This window comes from Arachis hypogaea, chromosome 10 (assembly GCF_003086295.3).
Source record: "Arachis hypogaea cultivar Tifrunner chromosome 10, arahy.Tifrunner.gnm2.J5K5, whole genome shotgun sequence".
Classification (NCBI taxonomy): Eukaryota; Viridiplantae; Streptophyta; class Magnoliopsida; order Fabales; family Fabaceae; genus Arachis; species Arachis hypogaea.
In genome coordinates, this window is record NC_092045.1 from 58,478,227 (window position 1) to 58,490,678 (window position 12,452).

At 40.8% G+C, this 12,452-nt stretch overlaps 1 non-coding gene across 1 annotated transcript; it reads left to right on the top strand.

Moving 5' to 3' along the window:
• The first annotated feature begins 6,665 nt into the window (after window positions 1–6,665).
• Window positions 6,666–6,773, top strand: LOC112718538 (small nucleolar RNA R71). The gene has a single exon (XR_003160874.1). It is a non-coding gene; the product is annotated as a small nucleolar RNA R71 (small nucleolar RNA).
• The last annotated feature ends 5,679 nt before the right edge of the window (window positions 6,774–12,452 follow it).

The following is a 12,452-nucleotide window of genomic DNA, read 5'->3' on the forward strand; positions in this document are numbered from 1 at the left end:
GTTTGATGCAATTTACTTTGCCTTGTTTAATTGCTGCAAATCCAATTCCCAATTCCCTTTACATTTCAAGTCATTTACATTTCTTGCAATTTAAGATTCCGCAAATTACATTTCTTGCATTCTAAGTTTCTGCAATTTATATTACTTGTTCTTTAAGATTCAGCAATTTAATTCTTGCTCTCTTTAATTTCATGCAATTTACACATTCCCTTTACTTTCAATGCAATTTAAATTCTGCAAATCACAAATCACTCAACCAAATCTTGATTCGCTTGACTAAACCAACCACTAAACTAAAATTGCTCAATCCTTCAATCCCTGTGGGATTGGTGCACGAAATTGTGATCAATACTTTTCAAAACTCTACTAATCCCTAGTAATGGCCCCAAAGACTTGGTGCTCACTACCATGGCATAAACACAACTTCGCACAACTAACCAGCAAGTGTACTGGGTCGTCCAAGTAATAAACCTTACGCGAGTAAGGGTCGATCCCACAGAGATTGTTGGTATGAAGCAAGCTATGGTCACCTTGTAAATCTTAGTCAGGCAAACTCAAATGGGTATGGTGATAAACGCATAAAACATAAAGATAAAGATAGAGATACTTATGCAATTCATTGGTAGGAACTTCAGATAAGCGTATGAAGATGCCTTCCCTTCCGTCTCTCTGCTTTCCTACTGTCTTCATCCAATCCTTCTTCCTCATTTCCATGGCAAGCTTAAGCAAGGGTTTCACCGTTGTCAGTGGCTACCTCCCATCCTCTCAGTGAAAATGTTCCTATGCTCTGTCACAGCACGGCTAATCATCTGTCGGTTCTCGATCAGGCTGGAATAGAATGCAGTGATTCTTTTGCGTCTGTCACTAACGCCCCGCCCTCAGGAGTTTGAAGCACGTCACAGTCATTCAATCATTGAATCCTACTCAGAATACCACAGACAAGGTTAGACCTTCCGGATTCTCTTGAATGCCGCCATCAGTTCTAGCCTATACCACGAAGACTCTGATCTCACGGAATGGCTGGCTCGTTTGTCAGGTGAGCACTCGGTTGTCAGGCGATCAACCATGCATCGTGTATCAGGAATCCAAGAGATATTCACCCAATCGAAGGTAGAACGGAGGTGGTTGTCAGTCACACGTTCATAAGTGAGAATGATGATGAGTGTCACGGATCATCACATTCATCAAGTTGAAGAACAAGTGATATCTTGGAACAAGAACAAGCAGAATTGAATAGAAGAACAATAGTAATTGCATTAATACTCGAGGTACAGCAGAGCTCCACACCTTAATCTATGGTGTGTAGAAACTCCACCGTTGAAAATACATAAGAACAAGGTCTAGGCATGGCCGAATGGCCAGCCTCCCAATGATCTAAGATAGCATAAAATGAAGATAGCTACCCCGATATCTCAATACAATAGTAAAAGGTCCTACTTATAGAAAACTAGTAGCCTAGGGTGTACAGAGATGAGTAAAAGACATAAAAATCCACTTCCGGGCCCACTTGGTGTGTGCTTGGGCTGAGCAATGAAGCATTTTCGTGTAGAGACTCTTCTTGGAGTTAAACGCCAGCTTTTATGCCAGTTTGGGCGTTTAACTCCCATTTTGGTGCCAGTTCCGGCGTTTAACGCTGGGATTTCTGAGGGTGACTTTGTACGCCGGTTTGGGCCATCAAATCTTGGGCAAAGTATGGACTATCATATATTGCTGGAAAGCCCAGGATGTCTACTTTCCAACGCCGTTGAGAGCGCGCCAATTGGGCTTCTGTAGCTCCAGAAAATCCACTTAGAGTGCAGGGAGGTCAGAATCCAACAGCATCTGCAGTCCTTTTTGGTCTCTGAATCAGATTTTTGCTCAGGTCCCTCAATTTCAGCCAGAAATACCTGAAATCACAGAAAAACATACAAACTCATAGTAAAGTCCAGAAAAGTGAATTTTAACTAAAAACTAATAAAAATATACTAAAAACTAACTAGATCATACTAAAAACATACTCAAAACAATGCCAAAAAGCGTACAAATTATCCGCTCATCACAACACCAAACATAAATTGTTGCTTGTCCTCAAGCAACTGAAAATCAAATAAGATAAAAAGAAGAGAATATGCAATGAATTCCAAAAACATCTATGAAGATCAGTATCAATTAGATGAGCGGGGCTTTTAGCTTTTTGCCTCTGAACAGTTTTGGCATCTCACTCTATCCTTTGAAATTCAGAATGGTTGGCTTCTTTAGGAACTCAGAATCCAGATAGTGTTATTGATTCTCCTAGTTAAGTATGATGATTCTTGAACATAGCTACTTATTGAGTCTTGGCCGTGGCCCAAAGCACTCTGTTTTCCAATATTACCACCGGATACATACATGCCACAGACACATAATTGGGTGAACCTTTTCAGATTGTGACTCAGCTTTGCTAGAGTCCCCAATTAGAGGTGTCCAGGGTTCTTAAGCACACTCTTTTTGCCTTGGATCACAACTTTATTTCTTTCTTTTTCTTTCTTTTCCTCTTTCTTTTTCTTTTTCTTTCTTTTTTTTTCTTTTCTTTTTTTTTCGAAATTTTTTTTCATTGCTTTTTCTTGCTTCAAGAATCATTTTAATGATTTTTCAGATCCTCAGTAACATGTCTCCTTTTTCATCATTCTTTCAAGAGCCAACATTCATGAACCACAAATTCAAAAGACATATGCACTGTTTAAGCATACATTCAGAAAACAAAAGTATTGCCATCACATCAAAATAATTAAACTGTTATAAAATTCAAAATTCATGCAATTCTCTTTCTTTTTTTTTTCAATTAAGCACGTTTTTTTTTATTGAAGAAAGGTGATGGATTCATAGGACATTCATAACTTTAAGGCATAGACACTAAAACACTAATGATCACAAGACACAAACATAGATAAACATAGCACTAAAATTTGAAAAACAAGAAAGTAAAGAACAAGGAGATTAAAGAACGGGTCCACCTTAGTGATGGCGGCTCTTTCTTCCTCTTGAAGATCCTATGGAGTGCTTGAGCTCCTCAATATCTCTTCCTTGTCTTTGTTGCTCCTCTCTCATGATTCTTTGATCTTCTCTAATTTCATGGAGGATGATGGAGTGTTCTTGATGCTCCACCCTTAGTTGTCCCATGTTGGAACTCAATTCTCCTAGGGAGGTGTTTAGTTGCTCCCAATAGTTTTGTGGAGGAAAGTGCATCCCTTGAGGCATCTCAGGGATCTCATGATGAGTGGGGTCTCTTGTGTGCTCCATCCTCTTCTTAGTGATGGGCTTGTCCTCATCAATAGGGATGTCTCCCTCTATGTCAACTCCAACCGAATAACAGAGGTGACAAATGAGATGAGGGAAGGCTAACCTTGCCAAGGTAGAGGACTTGTCCGCCACCTTGTAAAGTTCTTGAGATATAACCTCATGAACTTCTATTTCTTCTCCAATCATGATGCTATGAATCATGATAGCCCGGTCTATGGTAACTTCGGACCGGTTGCTAGTGGAAATGATTGAGCGTTGGATAAACTCCAACCATCCTCTAGCCATGGGTTTGAGGTCATGCCTTCTCAATTGAACCGGCTTCCCTCTTGAATCTCTCTTCCATTGGGCGCCCTCTTCACATATGATTGTGAGGACTTGGTCCAACCTTTGATCAAAGTTGACCCTTCTAGTGTAAGGGTGTTCATCTCCTTGCATCATGGGCAAATTGAATGCCAACCTTACACTTTCCGGACTAAAATCCAAGTATTTCCCCCGAACCATAGTAAGATAATTCTTTGGATCCGGGTTCACACTTTGATCATGGTTCTTGGTGATCCATGCATTGGCATAGAACTCTTGAACCATCAAGATTCTGACTTGTTGAATGGGGTTGGTAAGGACTTCCCAACCTCTTCTTCGGATCTCATGTCGGATCTCCAGATATTCACTCTTTTTGAGTGAAAAAGGGACCTCGGGGATCACCTTCTTCAAGGCCACAACTTCATAGAAGTGGTCTTGATGCACCCTTGAGATGAATCTCTCCATCTCCCATGACTCGGAGGTGGAAGCTTTTGCCTTCCCTTTCCTCTTTCTAGAGGCTTCTCCGGCCTTGGATGCCATAAATGGTTATGGAAAAACAAAAAGCAATGCCCACACCAAACTTAAAAGGTTTGCTCGTCCTCGAGCAAAAGAAGAAAAAAGAGAGTAGAAGAAGAAGAAATGAGGGGAAAGGGAATGGCGTTTGTTTTCGGCCAAGAAGGGGAGAAGTGGTGTGTAAGTTGTGTGAAAATGAAGGAGTGAAGGAGGGTATATATAGGAGAGGGGGAAGGGAGGGTTCGGTCATGTATGGGTGGGTTTGGGTGGGAAAGTGGTTTGAATTTGAATGGTGGGGTAGGTGGGGTTTTATGAAGGATGGATGTGAGTGGTGAAGAGAAAGATGGGATTTGATAGGTGAAGGGTTTTTGGGGAAGAGGTGTTGAGGTGATTGGTGAATGGGTGAAGAAGAAGAGAGAGAGTGGTGGGGTAGGTGGGGATCCTGTGGGGTCCACAGATCCTGAGGTGTCAAGGAAAAGTCATCCCTGCACCAAATGGCAAGCAAAATCTCGTTTTGTGCCAATTCTGGCGTTAAATGCCGGGCTGGTGCCCATTTCTGGCGTTTAACGCCAGCTCCTTGCCCTTTTCTGGCGTTTAACACCAGTCTGGTGCCCCTTTCTGGCGTTAAACGCCCAGAATGGTGCCAGACTGGGCGTTAAACGCCCATCTGCTAACCTTACTGGCGTTTAAACGCCAGTAGGTGCGTCCTCCAGGGTGTGCTGTTTTTCTTCCTGTTTTTCATTCTGTTTTTACTTTTTTCATTGATTTTGTGACTTCTCATGATCATCAACCTACAAAAAATATAAAATAACAAAAGAAAATAGTTAATTAAAAAAAACATTGGGTTGCCTCCCAACAAGCGCTTCTTTAATGTCATTAGCTTGACAAAGGACTCTCATGGAGCCTCAGAAATGCTCAGAGCTATGTTGGGACCTCCCAACACCAAACTTAGAGTTTGAATGTGGGGGTTCAACACCAAACTTAGAAGTTGGTTGTGGCCTCCCAACACCAAACTTAGAGTTTGACTCTGGGGGCTCTGTTTGGCTCTGTTTTGAGAAAAGCTCTTCATGCTTCCTCTCCATGATGACAGAGGGATATCCTTGAGCCTTAAACACCAAGGATTCTTCATTCACTTGAATGATCAACTCTCCTCTATCAACATCAATCACAGCCTTTGCTGTGGCTAGGAAGGGTCTGCCAAGGATGATGGATTCATCCATACACTTCCCAGTCTCTAGGACTATGAAATCAGTAGGGATGTAATGGTCTTCAACCTTTACCAGAACATCCTCTACAAGTCCATAGGCTTGTTTTGTTGAATTGTCTGCCATCTCTAGTGAGATTTTTGCAGCTTGCACCTCAGAGATCCCTAATTTCTCCATTACAGAGAGAGGCATGAGGTTTACACTTGACCCTAAGTCACACAAGGCCTTCTTGAAGGTCATGGTGCCTATGATACAAGGTATTGAAAACTTCCCAGGATCCTGTCTCTTTTGAGGCAGTTTCTGCCTAGACAAGTCATCCAGTTCTTTGGTGAGCAAAGGGGGTTCATCCTCCCAAGTCTCATTTCCAAATAACTTGTCATTCAGCTTCATGATTGCTCCAAGGTATTTAGCAACTTGCTCTTCAGTGACATACTCATCCTCTTCAGAGGAAGAATACTTATCAGAGCTCATGAATGGCAGAAGTAAGTCCAATGGAATCTCTATGGTCTCATTTTGAGCCTTAGATTCCCATGGTTCCTCATTGGGGAACTCATTGGAGGCCAGTGGACGTCCATTGAGGTCTTCCTCAGTGGCGTTCACTGCCTCTCCTTCCTCCCAAAATTCGGCCATGTTGATGGCCTTGCACTCTCCTTTTGGATTTTCTTCTGTATTGCTTGGGAGAGTACTAGGATGGAGTTCAGTAATTTTCTTGCTCAGCTGACCCACTTGTGCCTCCAAATTTCTAATGGAGGATCTTGTTTCAGTCATGAAACTTTGAGTGGTTTTGATCAGATCAGAGACCATGGTTGCTAAGTCAGAGTTATTCTGCTTAGAACTCTCTGTCTGTTGCTGAGAAGATGATGGAAAAGGCTTGCTATTGCTAAACCTGTTTCTTCCACCATTATTATTGTTGAAACCTTGTTGGGGTCTCTGTTGATCCTTCCATGAAAAATTTGGATGATTTCTCCATGAAGGATTATAGGTGTTTCCATAGGGTTCTCCCATGTAATTCACCTCTTCCATTGAAGGGTTCTCAGGATCATAGGCTTCTTCCTCAGATGAAGCCTCCTTAGTACTGCTTGGTGCATTTTGCATTCCAGACAGACTTTGAGAAATCATATTGACTTGTTGGGTCAATATTTTGTTCTGAGCCAATATGGCGTTCAGAGTATCAATCTCAAGAACTCCTTTCTTCTGACCAGTCCCATTGTTCACAGGATTTCTTTCAGAAGTGTACATGAATTGGTTATTTGCAACCATTTCAATCAGTTCTTGAGCTTCAGTAGGCGTCTTCTTCAGATGAAGGGATCCTCCTGCAGAGCTATCCAAAGACATCTTGGATAGTTCAGAGAGACCATCATAGAAAATACCTATGATGCTCCATTCAGAAAGCATATCAGAAGGACACTTTCTAATTAATTGTTTGTATCTTTCCCAAGCTTCATAGAGGGATTCTCCTTCCTTTTGTCTGAAGGTTTGGACTTCCACTCTAAGCTTACTCAATTTTTGAGGTGGAAAGAACTTTGACAAGAAGGCATTGACTAGCTTTTCCCAAGAGTCCAGGCTTTCTTTAGGTTGAGAGTCCAACCATGTCCTAGCTCTGTCTCTTACAGCAAAAGGGAATAGCATAAGTCTGTAGACCTCAGGGTCAACCCCATTAGTCTTGACAGTGTCACAGATTTGCAAGAATTCAGCTAAAAACTGATGAGGATCTTCCAGTGGAAGTCCATGGAACTTGCAATTCTGTTGCATTAGAGAAACTAATTGAGGCTTAAGCTCAAAGTTGTTTGCTCCAATGGCAGGGATAGAGATGCTTCTCCCATAGAAATCGGGAGTAGGTGCAATGAAGTCACCCAGCACCTTCCTTGCATTGTTGGCATTGTTGTTGTTGTTTTCGGCTGCCATAGATTCTTCTTCTTTGAAGATTTTGGTTAGGTTCTCTACAGAGAGTTGTGCTTTGGCTTCTCTTAGCTTTCTCTTCAAGGTCCTTTCAGGTTCAGGATCAGCCTCAACAAGAATGCCTTTGTCTTTGCTCCTGCTCATAAGAAAGAGAAGAGAACAAGAAATGTGGAATCCTCTATGTCACAGTATAGAGATTCCTTGAGGTGTCAGAGGAAAAGAAAAATGGAAGGCAGAAGTGGAAAATTCGAACTTATCAAAGAAGATGGAGTTCGAATTTTGCATTAAGGAATAGTGTTAGTCCATAAATAGAAGGATGTGAGAAGAAAGGAAGTGGTTTTCGAAAATTAAGTAAGAAATTTTGAAAACAATTTTGAAAAACACTAATTAATTTTCGAAAACCAAGAGTGGGAAAGAGATCAAGTGATTTTTGAAAAAGATTTTGAAATTAGAAAGCAGAAAGATTTGATTGAAAATTATTTTGAAAAAGATGTGGTTAAGAAAATATGATTGGTTCTCAAAAGATGTGATTGAGAAGATATGATTTGAAAAACATTTTAAAAAAAATTTGATTTTGAAAATTAAAAACTTGGCTAACAAGAAAAGATATGATTCAAACATTAAACCTTTCTCAACAGAAAAGGCAACATACTTGAAATGTTGAATCAAATCATTGATTGATAGCAAGTATCTTTGAAAAAGGAAAGAAATTGATTTTGAAAACACATGATTGAAAAGATATGATTTGAAAAAGATTTGATTTTGAAAAACTTTGAAAACCTGAAAAAAAATTGTATTGAAAAACAGAATCTTCCCTCTTGTGCAATCCTGGCGTTAAACGCCCAGAATGGTGCACATTCTGGCGTTTAACGCCCAAAACTATACCTTTTTGGGCGTTAAACGCCCAACCAGGTACCCTGGCTGGCGTTTAAACGCCAGTCTGTCCTTCTTCACTGGGCGTTTTGAACGCCCAGCTTTTTCTGTATGATTCCTCTGCAGCATGTTCTGAATCTTCAATTCTCTGTATTATTGACTTGAGAAGACACAAATTAAAAATATTTTTGGATTTTTAATAATAAGGAAAAATCAAAATACAACTAAAATCAAATAACAATGCATGCAAGACACCAAACTTAGCAGTTTGTATACTACTGACACTATATGAGACACATAAACACTCAAGTCAAGAGAATTCAAAGATTAGAGTAAGAAATCATCAAGAATTATTTGAAGATCCTTAAGACACATGAATGAATGCATGCAATTGACACCAAACTTAAAATGAAACACTAGAATCAAACAAGAAACATACAATATTTTTTTTTGATTTTATGATTTTGTAATTTTTTTTGTGATTTTCGAAAATTAAGTGAAAAAAAAAAGCATCAAAATTCTTAATGAGAATTCCAGGAATCAGTGCAATGCTAGTCTAAGACTCCGGTCCAGGAATTAGACATGGCTTCACAGCCAGCCAAGCTTTCAGAGAAAGCTTCGGTCCAAAACACTAGACATGGCCAAAGGCCAGCCAAGCCTTAGCAGATCACTGCTCCAATAGCAAGATTGATAGAAATCAACAAGCTCTTGTGATGATAAGTTGAAACCTCGGTCGAATGAAATTAGACATGGCTTCACAGCCAGCCAGATTTCAACAAATCATCATGAAACTCTAGAATTCATCTTCAAGAATTTCAAAAAAAAAAAATACCTAATCTAAGCAACAAGATGAACCGTCAGTTGTCCAAACTCAACAATCCCCGGCAACGGCGCCAAAAACTTGGTGCACGAAATTGTGATCAATACTTTTCAAAACTCTACTAATCCCTAGTAATGGCCCCAAAGACTTGGTGCTCACTACCATGGCATAAACACAACTTCGCACAACTAACCAGCAAGTGTACTGGGTCGTCCAAGTAATAAACCTTACGCGAGTAAGGGTCGATCCCACAGAGATTGTTGGTATGAAGCAAGCTATGGTCACCTTGTAAATCTTAGTCAGGCAAACTCAAATGGGTATGGTGATAAACGCATAAAACATAAAGATAAAGATAGAGATACTTATGCAATTCATTGGTAGGAACTTCAGATAAGCGTATGAAGATGCCTTCCCTTCCGTCTCTCTGCTTTCCTACTGTCTTCATCCAATCCTTCTTCCTCCTTTCCATGGCAAGCTTAAGCAAGGGTTTCACCGTTGTCAGTGGCTACCTCCCATCCTCTCAGTGAAAATGTTCCTATGCTCTGTCACAACACGGCTAATCATTTGTCGGTTCTCGATCAGGCCGGAATAGAATCCAGTGATTCTTTTGCGTCTGTCACTAACGCCCCGCCCTCAGGAGTTTGAAGCACGTCACAGTCATTCAATCATTGAATCCTACTCAGAATACCACAGACAAGGTTAGACCTTCCGAATTCTCTTGAATGCCGCCATCAGTTCTAGCCTATACCACGAAGACTCTGATCTCACGGAATGGCTGGCTCGTTTGTCAGGCGAGCACTCGGTTGTCAGGCGATCAACCATGCATCGTGTATCAGGAATCCAAGAGATATTCACCCAATCGAAGGTAGAACGGAGGTGGTTGTCAGTCACACGTTCATAAGTGAGAATGATGATGAGTGCCACGGATCATCACATTCATCAAGTTGAAGAACAAGTGATATCTTGGAACAAGAACAAGCGGAATTGAATAGAAGAACAATAGTAATTGCATTAATACTCGAGGTACAGCAGAGCTCCACACCTTAATCTATGGTGTGTAGAAACTCCACCGTTGAAAATACATAAGAACAAGGTCTAGGCATGGCCGAATGGCCAGCCTCCCAATGATCTAAGATAGCATAAAATGAAGATAGCTACCCCGATATCTCAATACAATAGTAAAAGGTCCTACTTATAGAAAACTAGTAGCCTAGGGTGTACAGAGATGAGTAAAAGACATAAAAATCCACTTCCGGGCCCACTTGGTGTGTGCTTGGGCTGAGCAATGAAGCATTTTCGTGTAGAGACTCTTCTTGGAGTTAAACGCCAGCTTTTATGCCAGTTTGGGCGTTTAACTCCCATTTTGGTGCCAGTTCCGGCGTTTAACGCTGGGATTTCTGAGGGTGACTTTGTACGCCGGTTTGGGCCATCAAATCTTGGGCAAAGTATGAACTATCATATATTGCTGGAAAGCCCAGGATGTCTACTTTCCAACGCCGTTAATAGCGCGCCAATTGGGCTTCTGTAGCTCCAGAAAATCCACTTCGAGTGCAGGGAGGTCAGAATCCAACAGCATCTGCAGTCCTTTTTGGTCTCTGAATCAGATTTTTGCTCAGGTCCCTCAATTTCAGCCAGAAAATACCTGAAATCACAGAAAAACACACAAACTCATAGTAAAGTCCAGAAAAGTGAATTTTAACTAAAAACTAATAAAAATATACTAAAAACTAACTAGATCATACTAAAAACATACTCAAAACAATGCCAAAAGGCGTACAAATTATCCGCTCATCAGGGATCGACCTCACTCCCGTGAGTTTTATTACTTGATGCAACCCGGTGCACTTGCCGGTGAGTTTTGTGTCGGATCGTTTTCCGCACATCAAGTTTTTGGCGTCGTTGCCGGGGATTGAATTAGATTGACAATGATTAAGAAAGGTGGTGGTCTAGATTAAGCACTTTTTCTTTATTTTTCTTTATTTTTAACTAAGCACATTAACTGTTTGACACATTGTGTCACCTAACCCTCTAACCACATTCTAGCATTAGAATATCCATGTTTCATTTGGTTTGTTTGTGATTCTTGCAGGTCATGGAGGCTGAGGTGCGTGAAGAGGGAGTAAGCAACAATACCCAGCCTGTAAGAAGGGTGTTGGCCTCTTACACTATCCCCAATGCAAGAAACTGTGGGAGTAGCATACTCACTCCTAACGTTCATGCAAATAATTTTGAGTTGAAGCCACAACTCATCACCTTGGTTCAAAACAATTGTTCTTATGGAGGAGGACCACTTGAAGATCCAAATCAACACTTGTCTACTTTCTTGAGGATTTGTGACACTGTCAAAACCAATGGAGTGCATCCAAACATCTACAAGCTGCTATTATTTCCATTTTCTCTCAGAGACAAAGCTACTCAATGGTTGGAATCCTTCCCAAGGGACAGTATAGACAACTGGGATGATTTAGTGAGCAAGTTCCTTGCCAAATTTTACCCACCTCAAAGGGTTATTAGATTGAAGACTGAAGTACAAATATTCACACAAATGGATGCTGAACCCTTATATAAGGCATGGGAACGATACAAGGCTCTAATCAGGAGGTGTCCTCCTGAAATGTTCAATGAATGGGATAGGTTACAGAATTTTTATGAAGGCTTGACATTGAAATCCCAGGAAGCATTGGATCACTCAGCTGGAGGCTCTTTGCAGCTCATGAAAACTGCAGAGGAGGCCCAAAATCTCATTGATATGGTGGCTAACAACCAATATTTCTTTGCTCACCAAAGGCAACGCCAACCATCACAAAGGAAAGGAGTGATAGAGTTGGAAGGAGTGGACTCAATTCTAGCTCAAAACAAAATAATGCAGCAGCAAATTCAACAATAATTTGAGCAAATGGCCAAGAGGATTGATAGCCTCCAAGTTGCAGCAGTCAACACAAGCCAATCATCAACCAAATGGGGACAAAATGAAGAAAACCAAGAAGATCAGCAGCAGGAACAACCTCAATATGTGCACAACCAAAGCTCCGGCCAAAATGAAGTCTATGGTGACACCTACAATCCATCTTGGAAGAACCATCCAAACATAAGATGGGGAGATAACCACACTCAAAACCAGCAACCATGGCAAAGAAACTCAAACCAAAACAACTCAAGAAACAACCAAAACCACAACCAGCAGAACACTAACCCCAATCCATATAGAAAACCCCAAAACAACCACCCAAATTCTAGCTACTATCCACCCAATAACCAAACCACTAACCAAAACACCTACCATCAACCTTCAACATCTCACACTCAGCTACAAGCATCACAAGACACTCAAAGAATCTCCAATTTGGAGTTATTGATGGAAAAGATGATGAAGCACCAAGAGATAATGATGGAGAAACTCATAAAAAATCAAGAGATGGCAAAACAAGATCAGGAAGCAGCACGGAAGGATCAAGCCATAACAAGCAAAAACCAAGAAGCTACAATCAAAAACCAAGAGGCTTCAATCAGAAATCTTGAGAGGAATATGGAACAAATGGCTAAACAAATTGCAGAGATGGGTGAGAAGTAATCAAATACATCCC